At 45.9% G+C, this 24284-nt stretch overlaps 1 protein-coding gene across 1 annotated transcript in view; it reads left to right on the top strand.

Annotated features, from left to right (window-relative positions):
* Positions 1-24284, top strand: part of fgfrl1a (fibroblast growth factor receptor like 1a) — a 74897-nt gene that overhangs the window by 37817 nt on the left and 12796 nt on the right. The window lies entirely within an intron of this gene.

Genomic DNA, 24284 nt, shown 5'->3' with positions numbered 1-24284 from the left:
TGTTGGTAAGCTTGTTGGTAATAAAAGCTTGTTTGTAAACAAGTCATCATTATGCATTATAGATACCTTCATAATTCATTATAATGCATTCATAAAGTACTATAAACACAGCTATAAGTATTTATAAAAAGGCATAACACGTTATAACCATGTTTATTTTGCATTATGAATACTCTATGAAGCTCTTATCTATAATGCACAATAGATACCTTTATCTGCATTGTAACACTGCATTATAATGGTTGGTATAAGAATTAAGGATGCTTTGTACTGCATTATGAAGGTACACTATATTGCCAAAAGTGTTGGGACACCTTCCTTTACACACACGTAAACTTTAATGACATCCCATTCTTAATACATAGGTTTTAATATGGAGTCGGCTCACCCTTTGCAGCTACAACAGCTTCAACTCTTCTGGGAAGGCTGTCCACAAAGTTTAGGAGTGTGTTTATGGGAATTTTTGAAAATTGTTCCAGGAGAGTATTTGTGAGGTCAGGCACTGATGTTGGATGAGAAGGCCTGGCTCACAGTCTCCACTCTCATCCCAAAGGTGTTCTATTGGGTTGAGGTCAGGGCTCTGTGCAGGCCAGTCAAGTTCCTCCACACCAGACTCACTCATCCATGTCCTTATGGACCTTGCTTTGTGTGCTGGTGTGCAGTCATGTTGGAACAGGAAGGGGCCATCCCCAAACCGTTCCCAACCATTCCCAAAGTCGGGAGCATGAAATTGTCTAAAATGGCTTTGAATGCTGCAGTAACTACAGTTTTTAAATCTGAGTAAAGAGTCCTATATATTTGCTGTAGAGACAGATGGACATTGGGGAATCTTTGCCACTGTGCATGTTCTAGGATCACACACTACTCCAGCATTTGCAACAGTGCTGTTATGTAGTAATGTTTTGTATGTTCTGGAAAAGTTACACAAGCTCCATCTTTCTGATATGGTAATATTTGTATGCTGTCATCTGCCACACGCTCTTCATTTAGATCTTTGTACTGTTTCACCTTCCATGACCAGTTTTTTGGAGGTTCCTTCATTAGTCAGAACCATTCCATCCATTTTGACTTTTCATTTGAGGTTAACTCATGAGAGAATTGGAGAAAAGAGCAGGATGATTCAGTGTAGCTGCAATCAAAGTAGGAGCTTTTATGGTCACGCTGGGCCGGCTGTCTCAGTTCTGGGTTACGAAGCAAAAGAATGACTAATGGCAGGAGCTGAAGCTGGGGTGAGGAGCAGAGTCTTTAGGGGATCTCCTCATCCTTTAATCTTCCATCGGTGCTTCCAAGGTCAACAACCACCAGGCATTCAGTTTCATCCTTTATGATCCGGTGGCAACCTGGGCCAAGGTGACGGACATCCGCCAAGGATGAGATACTGCCATGCTCTAATAAGACATTGCTGTGTTTATTTTGGGCTGCTTGTGGGGTTCTCCATAGAACACTGGGATCAGGATGTATCAGCATGAAGCTCAAATCCATAACTGGACATGGTTCCACTGGAAATCCAGCTGTGTAAATACGCCTTGGAAAGCATGTGAATTCAAATTATTTGTAGCTTAGCTTGGATATCAGAGCCGGCATCCCTATTGCATCACAGAGATGCCCTCAAAACATTACTGCGAAACAGAGAACCGACGTGAACAGAGAATAGGCTTCTCAAGATGGATTGGTAATAATATTGAGGTTATTGGTGCATTTTAAATAACCTGTCATGCGGCGGCGTGTCTCACGATAGTCTTTACGGTGCCGTGCTTGTACACTAAGGGAGAGGGGGACAGGGAAACTGCCCTAGCGCTGGCGGGAGTTCCTGATTGTCTCATTTACCATGGTTCTCCAGGGTCTGGAATGGCCTGAGGCCACCTAGGATGGAGCACCAGTCCTTCGGTTCTGTAATTTGAGCAGTATGCGTAGTAATCGCTGCAGAACAGAGTAACTCATTAAGAGGAAAAAAAAATGCATCAGTTCCTGCATCAGTAAAATTGAATCCGGAGGCCGTTTAAATATTACAGATGGATTAGCCTGGATAAATGTAAAAATATTCACTAAGGATCTTATCTCCTGCAGAATTACTTCAAGCTTCAGCCTTTGCATTCCGAGGTGCCTTTCTACGTGGCACAGTTGTACTGATCCGTTGTTTTTACTTTATATTAGCTTTGAAAGACCTGGTCATTCTCACCCACAGACCTGCCGTTGACTGGACGTTTCTTGTATATTGCACCAGTCTCTATAAGGTTCCAGGAGGGTGCAGCTTCAGGCTCCCCCATGACTGTAGTGCATGAATGGTTAGACTGGTGTATGATCAGTAAAAAAAATGGAAAGACACTCTTCATAGAGGTAACATAAGAATGAAGAATTTTCCGTGCAATTTAACAAATTTAAATGAGCAGGATCGATTCGTAACTTTCTTCGTAAGTGGACCTGTGTGCTTCATTTTAGTCATTTCCCGCAAGTCTGAAAGTGAACTGGCGCAGTTGTCAGGCCAGTTGCAGCTCTCACTCTCCTCAAATGGGTAAACGTGAGCCAGGACGTTTCTGCGAGTACGGGAGAGAAGCCTTTGGGGACACGGCGGGGTCACTCCGGAGCCAGTCTGGGGACGGACGGAGTGAATCTGTCATCTCTTCAGCTAAGTGGGAAACCCGGATGAACCGTGAGCAGCCACACAGCGCCGGCTTGTTTGAATCGTGGCGCATTCAAAGTGATATGTTTAATAGGACTTCTCAAAATCCAGTTACTAACAACAAAGGGTAAAATCAACAGTAGCACTGGGAACTCTGCTTGGTTTGGAATCGCGCCAGACTGCCTATTAGGGTTCAATTCATCTTTTGTCAACAAAGGGTGGTTTCAGTCTGGTTCCAAAGAGCAGTCTGGTTACCATATTGACGTAAGACTGGCGACGAGGAAGCAAGGTGGGGTGCCCCGTAACGCTGAGGCCAAGCCCAGGCCAGCGTCCAAGCCCGGCAGAGGGTAAGGGGAGTCCCTGTGTGGAACGCTGCTGTGCCAAACACAGATTAGCTTGGCTAAGTTGATGTCTTTCACCTCGCTCCCAGATACTGCTGTCAGCTCTGATGGCGAGGACAAAGCGGCGTAACTGAGGCGCGGAGAGGCCGGCCCTGCCATGAATGGACACTTTGTGTAACACCACTGGTCTCTTTCAGCTCTGGCCGGGCTCTGGTATTCAGGGTCTGGAGGCCTGTGACGGCTTTCATGATTTGTTGCCATTTCCACAGTTTTTACCGACTGTAGTGAGGGAAACATCATTTATTGGAAGTCAAGTCTGAATTCGAGTCAGAAGAAGGTTACAGTCTGCAAGCCAATGTGAAATTTCCACAGGTGCGATTATCTAAATTCCAGTGTCAATACCAGATTTAACAATAATTATTATATCAAATAGCTGAATATTTTCATGAACTTTTTTTTTCTTTGAGGGTAGAAATAAGTTTTTCTGTAGCAGAGTGTGTAAAAATTTACCGAAGGTGGGTTTAATTTTTTTTTAGTCTGGAAATTGACATGAAATTCCAAAGGCTGTTTCTGTACTTAGCTAACTTAGTAATGAATCCTGTAAATGTTTCACCGTCAGTCTGATGGAATTCCCAAAGAGCTGCTTCATCTCTGCTCCTCCAGCAGTTCCATTGCTTGACTGAGGAAGAACAGGTTGAAGTTAGGGGACGATCCCAGTACACAGGATAGTATAAGGAAAGCATGATTAGCTCAAAAAGGGGGGAGAAGCCATCTCATGATTAAGGAGGCATTTGCCATCTTCTGTGATTTACCTCCAGTCCACATAAACCCAGAGTCACCTGATTATCCTGAGCCTTGGAGCCAGGTAACTGTAGGCCTGAACCTTTCCTACCAGCAGCTGCTGCATGTCTGGGGCTATAAGGGGGCTGCAGCACCAGCATGACCTTCTGGGGGAGCCAGGTCTGGGTTGCTGCTAGATATATTTACTGTGGTATTTGTTATACTGTAGTACTGAGCCTCTTAAGGCAAGCGGTACAGGCCACTGGCATATGCTTGTTAAGGGAAGCATTTCAGAATGCCAAGCCAGATACTGGGCCTCAGATTCTACACATTGTAAAAAAATGTGATTTTTCTATCTGGCAAGTCCCAAGCAAAGGGATTAATGTCATTTTTTTTGTGAATTTCCTTCTGGCCCAGTAATATTTTGATATGTCCATATGTGGTTCATATAGTGAGAGGTACATAGCGGGTAGAGTCAGACGTGTCAGTTCTGTACAGGGGAAACGTTGACACCTTTTCCCCATTAAAGGCACCCCACACCCGCCATTGCTCCATCTCAGCCCACAGTTAGTTTGGGTAAATATTTTCGCAGTTTCACTTTTCCTCTCTATTATATCTGAGCAAACAAAAGGTCTACTGTGATGTGAGCGATGCCACAGAAGCGGGTCTGATGTGACAACACCTGGTCACAATTTGGGGGAAATGAAAAAGATTTCTCGGCCTTTTTCCCACCATCACATGTAGAGATGGGGAGTAAGAACTTAAAAATGTCTAATGGAGTCAAAAATGGCCTGCTTTTGGACTAACGGTTTAGTGCTGGTCTTCAGTCAGTCTGTGTTTCATCTATGTTTGAATTTTACATACATCCAGTAATGTTTTTCAGTAAACACTCCATCTGATCATAACACTGAAGCTCCATACAACTTGCTCTCTCTATTTTACATGCAGATGCTGCCCCTAGACATTTGCATTCTGGCTGCCAAGTTGCGGTGGCAATATAAACAGCCAGTCAGTGGATCTCACTGCTCAGTCTTGAGTGTGTATAAGATAAAGTCTTTACCTGGTCACGCGGATAGGCAGCACAGAGCTTTACCTGGTCACGTGGATAGGCAGCACAGAGCTTTGCCTGGCCACGTGGATAGGCAGCACAGAGCTTTGCCTGGTCACGTGGATAGGCAGCACAGAGCTTTGCCTGGCCACGTGGATAGGCAGCACAGAGCTTTGCCTGGTCACGTGGATAGGCAGCACAGAGCTTTGCCTGGCCACGTGGATAGGCAGCACAGAGCTTTGCCTGGCCACGTGGATAGGCAGCACAGAGCTTTGCCTGGCCACGTGGATAGGCAGCACAGAGCTTTGCCTGGTCACGCGGATAGGCAGCACAGAGCTTTGCCTGGCCACGTGGATAGGCAGCACAGAGCTTTGCCTGGTCACGTGGATAGGCAGCACAGAGCTTTGCCTGGTCACGTGGATAGGCAGCACAGAGCTTTGCCTGGCCACGTGGATAGGCAGCACAGAGCTTTGCCTGGTCACGTGGATAGGCAGCACAGAGCTTTACCTGGCCATGTGGATAGGCAGCACAGAGCTTTACCTGGCCATGTGGATAGGCAGCACAGAGCTTTGCCTGGTCACGTGGATAGGCAGCACAGAGCTTTGCCTGGTCACGCGGATAGGCAGCACAGAGCTTTGCCTGGTTACATGGATAGGCAGCACAGAGCTTTGCCTGGCCACATGGATAGGCAGCACAGAGCTTTGCCTGGCCACGTGGATAGGCAGCACAGAGCTTTACCTGGCCACGTGGATAGGCAGCACAGAGCTTTGCTTGGTCACGTGGATAGGCAGCACAGAGCTTTGCTTGGTCATGTGGATAGGCAGCACAGAGCTTTGCTTATTCCAATGTTCCTCGTTCGTTCCTGTCCTATTCTGTGGCTACATTAGTTTGTTGGTCCTGGTTTCCCATATTTCTGTGAGTTTCAGTTTCACTTTTGTCTGAAATGCTCAGTTACCTTTTGTTCTCACCCTGCAAACGTGAGTCACCCTGCAAATCTGGGCCCATCTCTGAGCATCTCAATTTGGGGGGGCCCCTGTCTGTCAGCACCAGGTAGCCAAATACCCCATGGCCTGGGGCATGCGCTTGTTAACTAGTTAACTTGGTAACTTGGTAACTTGGTAGTGTTATTTCTCTATTCACACTTTGACTTTGGCATCTTTTTTAGGGTAATAACCTACTCAGAGATTTTTGGCCAGTCTTACCTTGCGTCTCTGTGTGTCCAAACCAGGCGTCACTGAAGCTACCTGTTCCTCATCCAAATAGAGCTTTTAAATACTGTTCTGAAGTCTGCAATCATGCACTTTTGCAGTTTAACTACAAGGAAAAGTTTGCTACTAAAGTTATTGTTGGACATAGGTCATGTTAAGTAATCCGCTTCGTGACGTATACTTAACAGATTTTTTTTCATAACTGCTCAACCTGAAATAATTTTGTCTTTAGAAGAAACTTTGTGACTTCTGCGTTTTTTTGTTTGTTTTTTTTGCCTTAGTATAGTTCGTCTGCATCTTCAAAGGGGGGCGTTGCTTTAAAAGCAGGGTACACAATGATTTTCTGCTTCTCCTGCCAATCCAGCTGCTTTCCTTACAAACTACCAGTTGCTTTTGTTTTGTCTTCTAAGAGTCATATATTTTCCGAGCCTCTTTGTCTATGATACGCTCACTGTGCCAAACAGAACAACCAATCCTGTGGGTTTCCTGTAAAACAGTAGTTAACCATTTTAATTGATACCACCGCCTTTGTATTCAAAGACACGTGCTGACGTGGTGGCAGCTGACGGACGGTGAGCGGAATATGGAGCTGCTTTGGTGGTGTGAGGACAGTTTGGCTCTGACGCGCATATGCACCCAGACAGCGGTTCGCTCATGCTGACACGTGTTTCCCAGGAAGCACTGGGGCAGTAGGGAGACAGTGAAGCAGGCAGGAGGGGGCAGCGATGGCCTCCCTGGAGCCACGTTCCCAGCAGGAGGGGGCAACCGGACGCTAATGAGCGGAGTCAGATGAAAACTCAGGAGCTGAAAAACTACCCTTGCTCTGGTGCCCCACGCCTGGTAAAGACATTACCCTCGGCCCATTAGCCACGGCTCTGGGAGAAGCCCAGTCTGCTCTCCGCTTCCTGGCCACCTCCCCCGACACGCAGCCCTTGCTGGTCTTCTCGACGCCCCCCTGAACACACCCCTGCCTCTTCTTGTTTTTTCCCCAAACCCGCCTGGACGCTGAGTTTCATTGAACCATCAAAGCCACACTATTTGCCCACTATAAAGAGAGACCTGCAGTGCTTTGTTTTCACATGTAATTACCCCAGTAGGGGGTGAAGTGTGTATGTGTCCATGTTGCTTAGCTACTGCCCTAAGGAGCTTATAGTTTTATTCAGGTTTATCCCGCTGGATATTTTACTGGAGTAATTCAGGTTAAGTAGCCTGCTTGGGCTTACTACATCAAGGTCCCTTCTGTGAACTGAATCCCCAGCCCTTTTGCCAGTTTATGTCCATAACCTGATGCCCACTGTAGTAAAATGTTTACTGTTTAATCTTGATCCCATGCAGCCTACAGCCCCGAACTGTGGACTTTATGGCGAGGCTCCAGCAATCAGCTTAGAGTCCAGTGCTTTGGCTTCCAGTGTGAAGGCCCAGTGATGATCCCAGAGCTCAGCGCTGTGGCCGCTGTTGTGTGGGTCCATCGAACAGCCCCGTGGGTCTATGCAGTGGCTGAGAGTACAGCCCCGTGGGTCTATGCAGTGGCTGAGACTACAGCCCTATGGGTCTATGCAGTGGCTGAGAGTACAGCCCTATGGGTCTATGCAGTGGCTGAGACTACAGCCCTATGGGTCTATGCAGTGGCTGAGACTACAGCCCTATGGGTCTATGCAGTGGCTGAGAGTACAGCCCTATGGGTCTATGCAGTGGCTGAGACTACAGCCCTATGGGTCTATGCAGTGGCTTAGACTACAGCCCTATGGGTCTATGCAGTGGCTGAGAGTACAGCCCTATGGGTTCCACTGTGAGGTTCCGTCAGCCAGCCTACTCCACAGCCATCCCAAAAATCTGGCGCACTTGCGCTGCGGCGCCTGCCCGATCCTCCCCGGCCGGCTGTTCGGACTCTGTCTGGAGCCCTGTCCCGACACCTGCCGGGCCTGACAGCGCAGGCCCCCTGTCCAATAGGCTGTGGGGTACCGGGTCTCTCACGCAGCCCCGCGACGCAGCCGTTTAAAGTTCCGGTGCCAGCTATTATTATATTGTCATGTTGCGATTATTCATAGCCGTCCGTGTAAACAGGGTGAGTTTGTGTCCTCTGGTTGTGGCCTGGGCTTTCCCGCTCTGCCGCAGCCCTGCCGGCACTTTGGGGGGGGGGGGCTCAACACGTGGCCACCTGTCTCCCACACTATGGGGAGAGGTCAGCACCAGGATACGAAAACAACCCACAGTTAGGCGGCTGGAGCCCCAGTCAGGGAGTTTTATTGTTAAATCTCAGGAGTCGTGACGTTGTTGACGTGGTCTGAAGTGGAGCAGACTGGATACGTAATGTAAGGTGTCGGGGTGCGAAGGAATGATTTATAGAGCGATAACCTATAGGGTCCAGCATCTGGAGCATGTAACAGACAGGCACCCCCAAAGACACAGGGGGAGGGTCCTTAAATCACACAGAAGGGATCGGAGGGAATGGAGCTGGTGTAAAAGACCTTAAAATCGGTGTAAAGGCTTTACGTCCGAAAATATGACTTTAACTTAAAGTAGTGCCCCAGAATGCTTCCTAACTTTGTCCTTCCAGTTATAATTAGTTCAGTTCATGTCTGTTTAGAAATTATTCAAATAATTTCCACCATACAAGATTAATCACTGCTAAACAGAAACAGTACAACACTGTTAAGAATTTCTTGAGGCACGACATGCTAACACGCCTACATAAATGTAACACTCTTATGTAAACACTCTTTGAGCTTCCAGCTGTCTTGACACAAACCATGTAACTGCTTCATCGTGAATATTATTGACCTAAAAAGCTGAAAGAGTTTGTTCTCTGTAGAGAGTCGCAGTAATGAATGTCATTCATTGAGAAAAAACATCCAGATCTGAAGTATCTAGCCACATTCTTCAAGATATCTCTTTGCAATCGTTAGATTTAGATTAGACTAGGTTAACTTTTTCTTTTAAGCAAACTTTTCGTATTCATTTAAAATCTCTTCAGAGATTTGAAACCTAGCCTTAGACACGGCTTAGTTGTAGTTTTATTAAATTATGAAGGCATTTAAAATGCTGCTTCTTTTAGCACCTGACTGTAAATCTGTAAATGAGGAGGTGCCCCCAGAGGACACCTGTGCACACTGATGGTTTTACCGAGCATTTTTGTAGCCAGAGTCCCCACAACACGGATCACCCATAAAAATGCCACCTTATAATTCACCGTTCTGTAATTCTTTGCAGCTCAGCTCCTCTCTTTCTTTGCCTCCTTGCTTCTCGAGTCAAATCCCTCCAGAGCCACGGTCCATTTCCTCGGCAGATAATACTTTCGCTCGAATGAGAAGACGCGACAGCTGTACGTCTGTGTTTCTAGAGCCCTGAGCTGAGCGGGATTTGGAAAGAAATGTCCGGAATCGTGGAGCAGTGTTTGAGTTGGGAGACGGGGAAGCAGTAAGGAATGCATGGCCTGGAAGCTGCAGGAGAATGTTCCTCCCAGTAGTATCTTTTTTTTTTTAACGAAGGGTTATTATAGTTGGCCCACAACCTCTTGAAATAACGTTGACGTCATGCTTTGGCCTGCTGCTGGAAGGATTGACAAAGAAGGTTTTGTGATTAGAGACGAAAGGGGCCAAATGGTATTGTGGTGGCTCCAGCAGATCTGGCTGCACCTGGCTTGTACCTGGGCCTCCTGTGGTCTTTGCTCAGCTCGGCCAGGATGGACGCTGGTGTCCCACTGGCCTGTTCCCACTGCAGCTCCCGAAGGAGCTGAAGACCAGTGAAGTTCCACAGATCGTTCCGCAAATTCCACAACGCTGCCACTATGTCCATTGTGAAGGGTAACCATGAAGTGGCCTTTCGAATGGAGGTGGAAACTGCGCTGTACCTGGGTCTCAGAGTAGATTACGGAGATGGACAACAGTGCCATAGACCTTCTCTCTCGATGAGCCTCATGTACTGGGCTCTTAAATATTAGCAAGTTGCCAGAACTTCGAGCCTTGGTGTTCAACTAGCATTTTTTCTTGAAGCGTAAGACAAATTGTTCATATTGTTTATATTAAAGTGTCTATATGCTTAACACATGGACCTTGTTCCAAAATAATTGCATGAAATGAGTTTACCCCAGAATACTGCCAGTGAATGTGAAATGTAAACACTGCAATTATAACACTGTAGATCATCCAAGTAATTTGTTCTTGTTAATTCTGAATCTTTGAAAAGGGCAAAACTCTAGCAGTGTTTGGGGCAGCAGTATTTTGAAAATGTCTGGGTTGAAATTTTAAAACATTTCAACAAGTTTATTAGAAAAGGTTTTCGTTCTAAAGGAACAGGAGCAGAGAGTGAAGTTGGTGATTACGTTGTGATGAAAGGATACATACAGATAAACAGACTGTAAAATTCTCAGATCCATCCATCAACCATTTGTCCAGTACTGGATCACAGACAGCTTCTAAAACCTACCAATAAAATGTTTGGGTTGTCTTGTGAAAGAATCATCCAGGACAGAAATGCCAAATTTCCGGGGATCCTTGTCGAGTGTTTTTGATAGCAAAGCAGCCCATGGCTGTTTCACTGCCTGCGGTGGCTGTGGTTTGGCGCAGGTGGATCCAGGCAGCCCTGCGTGCAGAGACGCAGTCGCTGGAGTCTGCGCAGCGTGACGCTGGGGCTTGCAGCCACAGCTGCACTAGTGTCAGGCCTAAGAATGCTGATCCTGTTACTCCCGAAGTCAGGCAGCGAGGGATCCCTGCAGTGTCCCATTAACTGAGTAATACCTCTCGCTGGGCTTGGAGGTGTTTATCCGTGCTTCTCGGGTTTGTTTACATAAATCAGGAGGCTCGGTATGGAGATGAAAGACTTTGAAGAGGACTTAGACCCACTAGGGTCTATGACTTCATTTCTGACATTTATGCCACGGTGTGCTGTGCGTAAATGTGCAAAGAAAATATCGCTGTTCTGTGCTCATTACCATACAATGGTGCAGGATCACTTTGGTTTAATGCGTCCTGAAATCTTTCTGTATTTTTCCTGCGTACGATCAGCTTGCTCACAAATTTTGATTTTCACAAAAAATAATGTACATTAAATGTAATGAATGTATCAATTCATCAGTCAAATCACTATATTTAATGCTTAATTTAATGGTTTTGTAATCAGAAGAACTTTTAATGTTGGGGAGTAAATAAGACAGTAATATATAAATCATCAGTAACACATCATAATAAAAAATATTTTATGGTTAATAGTAAATGGATTGCATTTATATAGCGCATTTTCTACTCCTACGAGCACTCAAATCGCTTTCCAGTTATGCCTCACAGTCACCCATCCATACCACACATTCACACCAGTGGCGAAGGCTGCCATGCAAGGAGCCAACCTGCTCACCAGGAGCAATTCGGGGTTCAGTGTCTTGCTCAAGAACACTTCCATGAAGGGTGGAGGAACCAGGGCTACAAACAGGATAACAAACATTACACTCGTATAATTGTTTATTGTATGTTACTAATGTATATTGAAGCTGTTAAAGTATGTTAGGACATTATGGTACTTACATGCTGCTCATGAATGATCTATGAATGCATTATGAAGGTTCATTGAATTTTCTATGAATGTATGATGAATGCATTATGAAGGTGCACTGAATGTTCTATGAATGCATGATGAATGCATTATGAAGGTGCACTGAATGTTCTATGAATGCATGATGAATGCATTATGAAGGTGCACTGAATGTTCTATGAATGCATGATGAATGCATTATGAAGGTGCACTGAATGTTCTATGAATGCATGATGAATGCATTATGAAGGTGCACTGAATGTTCTATGAATGCATGATGAATGCATTATGAAGGTGCACTGAATGTTCTATGAATGCATGATGAATGCATTATGAAGGTGCACTGAATGTTCTATGAATGCATGATGAATGCATTATGAAGGTGCAGTTAATGTAAAGCTTTACCAAATATCAAGTATCCTTCTAAAGTGATCCAAGGAGCATCTCAGCCCGTCATACTCTGCTCTGCTAAGATATGTGAACTTAGCCAGCTCCCTGGTACTCCGGATTCATACCCATGGGACGTCCATAATGGCGACACGATTATCCTGACGTCCCTGGGAGAAACTGAGCAGTGCAGACAAATGGAGGCCATACCCAGCCAAGTGAAACTAAGAGCCTGGCGTATGCTGCAAAGCAGGCCATATTAATGCAAATGGGGCTGGTCATCTCCAACCCCCCCTGGGTACAGTGGCGCATCAGTGTGGGCTTGTTAACCTCTGGAGGGCACAGCCGACATACATGTCGGGGATAGAGGCAGGGCGTGTTTGTTCCCTGAAAGGGAGAACCTTCCACTGAGGGGAGGGCCCGTGCTGGAGAAACAGGCACCGGGTGTCTCAAAAAATGTTCTTCCAGCCTATCCCAGCATGGACGCTGTGTCTGTCTTGAATGTAATTGGTGGCTACGCCCAACCATGGTCTGCATCTGAATGTTGGATGCATACAGGTTAAGACGGTTGTGGCTGGGGGGGGTCATTGTTAAAGCAATTCCACAATCCAATCCCTCTAACTAGGCTTTTACAATGGAGCTGAGTAGGAGGGGGGGGGGGGCTGAGGACAAGGCCTGTTTGGGGCAGAGAGAGATGGAATGCGTCAAGTCGCTTGTCTGATGTGGACCTTCCCCCACTGGCCCCCTCGGGGGGGTGGCTTTCATGTGCTAACTGGGGCATTATTGGGCTCAGCTTGGCAAATTTGTCTTTATTTGTACTCCAGTGACCCTCAATAGGACCATGTCCACAGGCCCACGGTGTGGGATTGGGGGGGGGGGGGGGGGGGGGTAGGGCTTTGTGAGTTAGGATCTTCAAGGAGGCTGGTAGCACTGGGGGAGGGGCCCATTACCGAAAAGGAGGACAGAGACCAGTAAATTGGCTGATCCCAGCATTCAGGAGAGCTGGCCGCTATGGCTCATTCAGCGAGTCCTGTAATTAAACTCTGCCCTTCACTGTGCAGATGTTCCTCAAATGCTGCTCACTGTTCTTTTCATTCCCTTATCAGTAATATAGTGCAGAAAAAGCAAGTGTTAAGCCACGATTTTGATCAGGCTTGTCTGTTTTCGGAGCCAACGCTGTTCGTGTCTGGCCAGCACGCATGACTAAGCGGACTTCTTTTTGGCTACAGTAATGCAGTGGAAGAAATCTGTTGCTACTTTATTGAAAGATAAAATAGAAAACAAAATTGGACAAACAGTATATTAAACCTGACTTTTATTGTGAGCAGTAAAAAACCTGACCATAGTAAAATGATTCTGCACCAACTTTTTCATACATTGAGAAGAGTTTTCCTGGTCGTGTTTTTACAATTCATCTGTTTGCCATGCTTTGTCATGAAGTCTATAATTTAAATAGTAATGTCTTGTGTCCTTCATATAGTGTCCGTCCACCCACCCATCCATCCATCATTCCATTTTCTGGAACTGCTTATCCTATTCAGGATTGCGGGGGTCTGGAGCCTGTCCTGGAGGCTATGGGTGCAAGTTAGAGAACAGCCCAGGATGAGGCTCCAAGCCATTGCAGGGCACACCAATACACAGAATAGGGTGTCATCACTGGCAAAAGCCTCAGTTCTTCACACTACCCATCACACCTGTCAAGGTCAGCACAGTCAATCAGCACAGCACAGGATGGCGTTTCATCCAACACAAAGGGCCCTTTCCCACCGCAGGAACTTTTTTCATGACCCAGGAACTTTTTAGGAACTCTGCAACTTCTGTCACTGTCCTACCACCCAAACTCGGCATGAGTGTAGTTCCTCATCATTTATTTAATCTCTACTCTGGGGTAGGTACTTTTTGTTTAACCAGGAACTACTGGATTGGGGCTTATAGGAATAAACTTTACTGATTCACCACAAACTCCCGTGCAACCTACATCAAAATATATGTTATTATGTCTCCATATTTCTGCCTTGGAAGATTTTATCATTTCAATTCGATGTAAAAGTCGTCTTCTTTTTTATGCTCTGACTTTAAGAACATAAGAACATAAGAACTATACAAACGAGAGGAGGCCATTCGGCCCATCGAGCTCGCTTGGGGAGAACTTAACTAATAGCTCAGAGTTGTTAAAATCTTATCTAGCTCTAGCTATCTTTGCTGTTGTTTTATTTCTAGTCATATATGTCTTTAAGCTGAAGAAACCTACATATCATGGCTAAAAATACAGAACAGTAATTAACAAACTGACTTGTATATCCTCCATTGTTTTGGGCTTTGTTTTGTCGCGTATGAAATTACTTATGAAGTGGTGCACTAATTTGGAAATTTTGACCAGTACCGATAACTGATTAACTGATATTTGGACCACCCGATTGATCCCCAATATCGGTCAGGTACTTGGCGGGGGGGGGAGGGGTCCTTTGTTTCTTCAGATTGAAGGTGGCAACCATACTTCTACGTGGTGAATAAGCCAACGAAAACCCTCGTCCGCCACTACAGAAAATGAGCACCCAATGCAATCATCTCCATTATTTTAGTAGCTGTGTCTACTGTCTGTCATTCCTCCTATTGTTGTACTCTGTATACCCATTCCTTCTACTGTCGATCTCTGTATACCCATTCCTCCTACTGTCGATCTCTGTATACCCATTCCTCCTACTGTCGATCTCTGTATACCCATTCCTACTACTGTCGATCTCTGTATACCCATTCCTACTACTGTCGATCTCTGTATACCCATTCCTCCTACTGTCGATCTCTGTATACCCATTCCTCCTATTGTCAGTCTCTCTATACCCATTCCTCCAATGGTAGGCCTCTCTGTACCCCTATCTGCTACCACAGACTGCTCTATAGCCAATCTGCAATATGCTGTAATGCCTCTGGCTGACTTAGGCATCTGGTGACCCTTCTCCCCCCTGGCTTGCCAGCACTCTTGTCTATTTATAAACTCGATTTAATGCCGGCCTCTGACCCACACAGCTCATGTGTCCTCAAATATGTGTGTTTGTTAACCTCGTGACTAGCGATTGTTCATCATGCTTGGCCACCACACTCGGGTAGCATCGTACATACCCACCATCTGACTTTCCAGAAGAGTTTTAGGGCTTAAACCTAATGCACCAACACCAGTCTACTGAATATCTCCTGTGGGAACCAAGAGTGACTGGAACTCAATAGTCAGCACTGACTTCTCACAAGCTCAGACTCCAAAGATGATTAAGGACCCCTGACGGTGTTAGTTTGTGTAACAGATGCTGTCACCTTATCCGTCAGGCGGTGATTTACTTGATGACACAGCAGCCAGTCACTTCTAATTAAACCAGGGCCCCGCCTGCATCATCACAGGGAGTTTTCAGGGCAGGAAATTGCAACAAATGTTACTCTTCCAGCTATTTTTCATGTGCTGTTCACACAAATGTTGCAGTCCAAGTCATCAAATTTATGTGAATTCTCCATTCACGTGCTGCTTACTCTTTCTAAACTTACCTCGAGACAAACATCTGGCCCCCTACAAACTTCAGCGCAGAAAAGAAATTCTCATAAAATTGGGACGTGCACGCATCTAACCGTAGGGTGTTGGATGATTTTCGGTACCAGCTTGTAACTGGTTACAGACAGGCATTACCTGCGGAGCACCCCTGACATTCCACCTCTGTGGACTGCTGTCCTTCTGGAATTTTCGCCCCTCTGATGCAGTGTTCTGTTCAAACAGGCCCCTGTTGCACATTCCCAGCTCAAGGAGATCTGTGTGCACTGCATCTGTATCCAATATGGCGCCATCAGATTATAAATTATCACCACTCAGTCGTTCATTTCCTTAAAAGGCTCACATCTCAAACAGATTTGAGTTGACAATGCTAACAATATACATACATTTCCGCAGAAGCATTTTATCATTGTATAATGAAATATTTACAGTAATTGTAATGGTTAGTAATAGTCTTGTCCTGGCTGCACTGTCACACAATGAAAATAGCAATTTCACGTCAGAAAGAAGTGTCACTAATGTGGCAATAGTAATGGGAAAATGTTAGATGGCGCGCAAATAGAATTCTCATTATAAGTATTGTAGACTGTTACTCAGCTGTGATGTTGAGAGATGGGACCATGCTGCTCGCTCTCGGGCACCTCTGACTGGAAGCCACCAATAGAATGAACACAGACGGCTTTGACGCATGTTGCTAATGGTTACTCAGACTGGCTGAAAGTGAAATAAAAGCAAAACAAACCAGATCCTGAGATGGTGAGGCCCAGGTCTGGCCTGGAATTACATTATGCGCTTGGCTGTCCATGAAAGGATGGGAAGAGGAGTCACTGGGATGCTCCAAGGATGCTCTGTCACGGTTACGCTCCCTTTCACGCCCTGAACGGAGGAGGGGTAATGGGAAGAATGAGGAGGGACAGACGAGGAGCCAGGAGGAATCCATTCTGTAGGGCAGTTTACATGCTTGTCAGGGCCACTGCAGGATTCCGCTGCTGGAGCTCGTGACGTTCCAGCGGGACCCGCTTTAGAAAGACAGTCAAAAACAACTCATTGAGGTAGCAGCAAAGGAAGAAATCATCATGAATATCTGCGGGCCTCCAGTCACGCAGGACTTTGCCGGAATCAAATCCGTTTTCACAAAAGTTTGACTGAAAGACCAACAACTCAACAGTGTTTTTTGGATGTGATGTACATATCAGTCATCGCCTTGATTTAAATTTGGCAGTTCCTTTATGTATTAATGGTTCATAACATATTTAAATCCTGATTTTTACTCATAATTGCTAGTAATGTTTCTTCTAATTCTAGAAGTATAATGTTTTCTTGGTCTACCCACAACATCTGATCAATCTCGCCACTTAATCTGTGAGCCGTCAAGTATTGGTGCACATAGGGAGTTTTATGGAAATAAAATGATATCGTTTTACCTCTGTGATGGGCACAGAGTCACACTGCATTTAAGTAAGCGTGGTCCCACCTGCATGTATGTACATGAATGTAGCCAAACACTGTTCAAAGCTAATAGCTGAAATTATTATCATTGTCAGTATTTACATTTGAAATGTCATTCTAAAACAGAGTAATAGCTTGATTCAAAGCATGGCCGTTTCTCGCTAAGCGGCAGACAGCACTGTGTTAGTGAGTCCGGCGTGTGCTATAGGAAGCCGGCCAGCTGTGATTTATTGTCTGCGTGGACGCTATGCCTGTAGATTTATACCCTGCCTCAAACCCAACTGCCAACACATCTGCCCGAACAAACCTGTTTGTTATTACGAACAAAAGTGTAACATAAAGTTGTGTGATTCTCATTGCGTGTTTGAATTACATCTACACAAAACATGTCATCGCCTTTTGGACATAAAAAATAAATCTTTGTTAACAAGTTATCTATCAAAAAAATCCTTATTATTTCCACCCTGGGTGGCACCTCACCTGTGGGAATTAAGGGTCAGTGCATAATCCAAGGAACTATCAAGAAAACCTCCAGTGTGTCATTGTATCACTTGTGTTTTTGGCCTCCAGACCACTGATGCTCTGTGCTGTAAATGACACTCTGTTCTATCCACAAGAATTCTGGTATAATATTTGGTAAATTACAGTGAAGGGTCATCCATGTGTTTTCTTGGTGTAAGACATCAATAAAGCAAAAATGATCAATGAAAAAAAGAACTTATCTGATCGGGGTGATAAAGTCTGAGTGGTACTTTAGCATGTGCTCTACCAGCTTTCACACGCTACCACTGGCATTGTTGAAATCTGTGAAACAAAGAAATACATCCCAATAACACATGCGTTTTATTGTGTAATGTTTTCAATCACCTTAGGATTCAAGGAGTTTTATTGTCATATGGGCACATTACAGTGTACAGAGTACAATGAAATTCTTAAAAGAATGCCTTCCTCAAAGATTAGGCGATTAACAAAGCAGTGCAACATTAATAATTAACATTAAATAAACAACGGACAATGGACAACTAACAATGAATAATGTGTACTACTGACAAAGTGACCATGAGTGACCACTTCATTTTTTTTAACTTTCAGATAATTAAGGGAGACACTGAGAATAAAGTCAAAGGAGACGCTGAAATCACATTATTATGGGGACTGAGCTGGTAGAGCGCACACTAAAGTGGCACGTCATCACAAGACTTAATGATAGGAAGAACAGTTTTAATCATTCCGCCCCTCAAACTTAATTCACCTCCATGTTATGAAGAGGAAAACAGCCGCACTCTATATGAGAGCTGAGTCTGCTTTTATTATCTCAGATCCAGGCTGTTTTCGACGTCAAAATGCCTTATTATGAACTTGTCGATTACTGTGTGTTTTTAGCCATCTGGTAGCTGATTGTCCAGCTTATGGAATTTTTGGGGCTGAAGAATATCAGCAGTCTGACGTTTAGACACTGAGAGCCAACGCCTTGCCCTCCCCCCACCCGGCTGTGGTACCTCTCCTCCAAGGTGATCACTCTTACTCTTCTGAAGCTTTCGCCGTCTGCTCTCTGCCAGACCATTCCAGAGGCAGCTCTGAATGCTGAGAAGGTGCTGCGTGATTTTTACTGGGAGCACAAACAAAGAAAATGCCTAGAATTCATTTTTAAAAGTTTGCCCTTTTGGTTATGTTTAGGTAATAGTGAAATTGCCTGGCATGGCCTTATACACCATGCTGCCTTGGATAGAGTCCAGCCCCCCCCCACCCTACCCACACCCAATTCTGACCAGATTAAGTGGTTAGAAGATAAATGGATAGAAAACCGTCTTGCAGATTTTGCTCAGCAAATTAACAGAGGTGCCAAATGATGTTTAAAGATGCAAAGCTGAGGTTTTCGCTGCCATTTCCTGAGGGTTTTTTGTAGCCAAGATGAACCTGCTTATTCCATTACTGGTTGTCATGTGGCCCGATGGCAGTGAAGGTTCCAGCACTTAGCCTGCATTCAGTATTGTCACAGCAGATGTGGCCTGGCCGCCTATGACGTGCTCGTAAAGCAAACCGCACGGCACCTGCTTACGTCAGTGACGCCTCCAGCCGGAGACATAAAGCAGCCCTCGCCCAGATGGAGCCCACTGAGGGGACACCTAGCACTGACTTTCACTGGAAGCAGCCCTCGCCCAGATGGAGCCCACTGAGGGGACACCTAGCACTGACTGTCACTGGATGCAGCTCTCACTAAGATGGAGTCCACTGAGGGGACACCTAGCACTGACTGTCACTGGAAGCAGCTCTCGCTCAGATGGAGTCCACTGAGGGGACACCTAGCACTGACTTTCACTGGAAGCAGCCCTCGCCCAGATTGAGCCCACTGAGGGGACACCTAGCACTGACTTTCACTGGAAGCAGCTCTCGCCCAGATGGAGCCCACTGAGGGGACACCTAGCACTGACTTTCACTGGAAGCAGCCCTCGCCCAGATGGAGCCCACTGAGGGGACACCTAGCACTGACTTTCACTGGAAGCAGCCCTCGCCCAGATGGAGCCCACTGAGGGGACACCTAGCACTGACTTTCACTGGAAGCAGCCCTCGCCCAGATGGAGCCCACTGAGGGGACACCTAGCACTGACTTTCACTGGAAGCAGCCCTCGCCCAGATGGAGCCCACTGAGGGGACAGCTAGCACTGACTGTCACTGGATGCAGCCCTCGCCCAGATGGAGCCCACTGAGGGGACACCTAGCACTGACTTTCACTGGAAGCAGCTCTCGTCCAGATGGAGCCCACTGAGGGGAAACGTAGCACTGACTTTTACTTGTAGCAGCTCTCGTCCAGATGGAGCACACTGAGGGGACACCTAGCACTGACTTTCACTGGAAGCAGCTCTCGCCCAGATGGAGCCCACTGAGGGGACCCCTAGCACTGACTTTCACTGGAAGCAGCTCTCGTCCAGATGGAACCCATTGAGGGGACACCTAGCACTGACTTTCACTGGAAGCAGCTCTCGTCCAGATGGAGCCCACTGAGGGGACACCTAGCACTGACTTTCACTGGAAGCAGCTCTCGCCCAGATGGAGCCCACTGAGGGGACACCTAGCACTGACTTTCACTGGAAGCAGCTCTCGCCGAGATGGAGCCCACTGAGGGGACACCTAGCACTGACTTTCACTGGCTGCTTGTGGTAACCAAAACACTGAATCATAGCAGGTAGGAACCTCCTAGATCAGCTAGTCTAGCTGTTGCTTCAGACCGCTGGTATTCCTCGCCGGCCTGCTTAGAAGCGTCGGACGGACACGGCTTTTCAATCAGCCCCTGCATTCACGGGGCCTGAAACCCTTCAGATAGATAGAGAGGAGAAAGATTGTAGGCCCTGGAATGAGGTTTTAACAGCCTGAATGGCACAGGAGCATTTCACTAGGATTAGGGGGCTAGGAGGGGGGGGGGGGCTTTTGTTTGCATGAAAAGAAAGCTTGTAGCTCATTAAGCGCTGTGGAGGATTAAGCCTGTCCACCATTGTTGGCTGAGAAGGTAGCAGACTTCACTCACAGAAGGTGGGTCGTCCTCTCTGAAGCGGAGCCCCCATCGATCCCCCGCCCATACTCCCTTTCCTTAAGAAGATCTCCTCCGCGGCCTCCACACGGTCACTAGGTTGTAAAGTGGATGAATCCTCTCATTAGGGGATTTCTCTTTTCTTTTTCTGTCCTGCACGTCCTTCTTTGTGCTCCTGCCAGTTCATTACGTGCCCATTTTTATGGCATACCTTTTGGGGGGGGGGGGGGGGGGGGCAGAGGACTGGGGGAGAGGGATGTGGGCCTAGGTCAGGAAAATGGGCAAACCAATTAGTTTGAGCGTATTTAAAGAGAGAATGCAGGGCCTTCTAAGTGCTTCATTTGGAATCCACAAAATATCCTGTGCTGTCCATTCTGCTGAGGCAGGAGAATGTTAGGTTGAAGGTCTGTGTTTTTGGTGCGTCGCGACAATTCTGCATACAATGGGACTTTGATCCATAATAGAGACAAGCATTCCCTTAAAAAAAACAACTTTCAGGCAAAATTCCTTATGTTTTGGATTTACATCTACGCTACACTACACTTCTCTTCAAGCATACTTTCACATCGGATTAGATGACAACTCAAAGGCTAAAGAGTAGCAGTGGTTGCAGTATAATTTGTAAGAAAACTTCTACTATGATTAATAAACAACCTGAAAAATGGAAAACAATGTTCATTACTTAAAAAAATATATAACGTAGGTAAGGTCACTTTAAGACGACGTTTTGTGTGTGAGAAGGACAAAGGTAGCTCTCCTCCCGCTTACATGTTAGCACACATTGCTGCGTAAACTGTGTAATCACTAAAGATTAGGGTTTGTTGTACCATAGGGTATGGATAATAGAGCTCTGAGTGTTTTCCGCTAAACCACAAACTCATGTTTCACATTAGTAACTGCGTACAAGTGTCTGCTTACAAATTCCGCCCTCTATACGGCGGGTATTATGGAATTAAACAGCATAAGACAGTTTGGAGATTTGGTTCGCTGTGATTGGCTGTCAGCTGCTTATGACAAAATATGCTGTTTGTTCTTGACCTAATAAAAGCAGTAGAGCGGCATCCAGCAGGATAAATCTGCAGGACGTCTCAGGGTTGTGCTTCTAGATGTGGACACAGACAATCACAGCAAAAGCTCAGCATGCATAAAAGACGAAAGACGGACAGGCATGTCGTTCTGCACAGTGTGCTGAGCGGCTGCTGTTTGCTCAGACTCAGCACAGCGATAAACCTGGGGCTGTCGTTTGTGCTTACTGAAAATGTAAACCCCTCACGTTTCATTGTTTTCTAAATTCTTATTTTCGTTTTGGATTTTGAAACACATCTTGTTTCGGTACCAGCCTCAGCAGGCTCCTGCGAATTGCTGCACAAACATCAACATGCCGCCCACCTCCTGTGGATTTAGGCACTGGCTACTTGTCGTGCATTATGTGTGAAAGCGATGGGGGGGGGGGATGGGGGTCCGGATTTTAGCACAGAAGGCGGCACTTTCAGCACAGCCCTCATGCTGAGTGAGCCCACTGGGTTTGTGCTCAAAAAGCGTTTGGGCCAAAGTGTGGTTCCCACCACTGGTGATGTTTGCCTGGCCTTGAACCTGCTGATGGACACCTGCAGGGCCAAGACAGGACACCCACAGTTATATCGCAGTTATTATTATTTTCTAAGCAGTGATGTCACAGAATTCTGTGATCATTTGTTTTCTAGCTGGGCCCTGGCTGCATTGATACATTTTTGATACATTTTTACATGCAAAATGGTTTGATAATGTAACACTATATGGATTTTTAAAATGTATTTATCGTAAATGTAGACAATATGGTTTGCTGTAAAATGGCAGGACGAACAGATCGGCCAGTGCCAGAAAAAGTAACGCAGTCAGAGCTCAGCTAGTGCCAGAAAACGTAACATGGTGTGCACATGCTCAAAGATGCTGTCTATGAGCAATTTGGGCAGGTGGTACAGAGGAGGCAGTGACAGATACCACCACAAAGCCCCGCCCACCCACAAAAATAGGCCAGATAGTGAAACGCAAAGCAAAATACATCACAAAGGGACAGAAGTATTGCAAAGTGCCACACATGTACTGTAAAGAAAAATTAGTGCCAAACAAGCAAAATGTAAAGAAACAGGAACTATCACAAAACATGCATATATTCAAAAAATTTCGCAAAGAAATAAATCTCTTAATATATTGATTTTGTTTGTAATATATATGTGCTTCTGTTTATGGTACATACATTTGTTTGAAGCTCTGTGTGGCTGTAATTAGACTCCATACATTTAACTTTTGAATAACTTAGTTGTTAAATATTTTTGTTTGTATTTTTACATTTCAGGCACTTGTATTAAGTCAGTTTAAAAGTCTTTATTTGGTTCCTGTGAAACAGTTCAACAGAGGAACAAAACAGCACAGAAAAAATATTATATAAGGTCTTACTTTGAATATAAGCAATTAACTGAAGAATCTAATTGTTAAATACTTGAAATATTCATTTACATTTCAGGCACTTGGATATTTAGTCAATCTATATTTTTTCTAAGAATTCAGTTTCTTTCATCTCATGTGATATTTTTATGTTCAGCGGAAATGCACTTTTTATGTTTTCCAGTTAACCCATAATTTGTTCTCACTTAAAGAAAAAAAAGTAATATTATTGATATATATATATATTGCATATCGATACTGTGACCTAAAATGTGGAGATATTGTTTTACAGCAATATCATCCAGCCCTAATAATAATAATAATAATAATAATAATAATAATAATAATAATAATAATAATAATAATGGAAGTTTCCCAGCCTGGCTGTGGGATGCTGCCTTTTGGGGTTTCTGTCCTGGGCAATAGAAAAGAGTCTCCGGCTGCCCAACCCCCCCCAGGGTTTAGGTCAAAATAAGACAAACTCATTTACTCTTTTAGAAGCTGCTTAGCAGAACGTGACACCCTAACCTGGGCAGTTTAGTGTCTTTTCCTGAGTATTTTTTTATTTTTTAGTGAATGCTGCTGGGATGCTGGCTGTGGCGCTGAGGGCCAGTGACTCGCGGGCCTTTGCACTGCACACTGCGCACTGCGCACTGTCCGCCTCCCCAGAGCTGTTTCGTGCGAGAAACAGTCAGAATAGCCGTTGCTGTAATGCCCCCGGCAGGGGTTCCATGTCAAAGGGGCAGGCCGGGCAGTGGCCTCTGCGGTGGGGGGGGGGTACAGATTCCTCATCAGTGGGATCCATTGTTACGCTGCAGGCCAGAAGACCCCCCCGGCGCCTACTGTGCACCTGTCCAGGATGCCGGCAGGGAGGGGGGGGCTTCCTACCAGCGCTGGTGCTGCATTACATCGCCGGACTGTGCATGCCTGGATACCTCTGCACACGGCCAGAGACCGGGGGGGGATGGGGGGGTTGGGCGGCCGGAGACTCTTTTCTATTGCCCAGGACAGAAACCCCAAACCTTGCTCCCTTTATCGGGCTCCTACATTTTAAAGAGGGGAGGGCGGCGCTGGAAGGGGCTCAGAGCGCAGGCCCGGCTGGGTGTGTGTTTCAAAGGCACCGCGTGCGAGCAGTCACTATGTCAGATATGTTAATTCGGCGAAGCCGCGTTCTGCCATCCCCCCCCTTGATGTTTGCTAGAGTTACATTAAGACAGCTGTGGCGTTAAATGGGACACACGGGGGGGGGGGACAGACCTCTTCTTCCCGGCCCTCTGTTCAGCAGGCCCCCTTGTCCGTGCACCTTTCAGAGGCTTTTAGGGAAATGAGTCTTTTATCTAGCAGAGGAGCAGCTTTGGGGAGAGAATCTCACCACCATCTTCTGCTCAGCAAATGCGGGCTGCGTCTGGGTGAGATGGAGGGAAGCGGAAGGGCATCGGTTTC

This window comes from Paramormyrops kingsleyae, chromosome 12, assembly GCF_048594095.1.
Source record: "Paramormyrops kingsleyae isolate MSU_618 chromosome 12, PKINGS_0.4, whole genome shotgun sequence".
Taxonomy (NCBI): Eukaryota; Metazoa; Chordata; class Actinopteri; order Osteoglossiformes; family Mormyridae; genus Paramormyrops; species Paramormyrops kingsleyae.
Note: the sequence above shows the minus strand (reverse complement) of the source record. Positions and strands in the feature narration are given on the sequence as shown.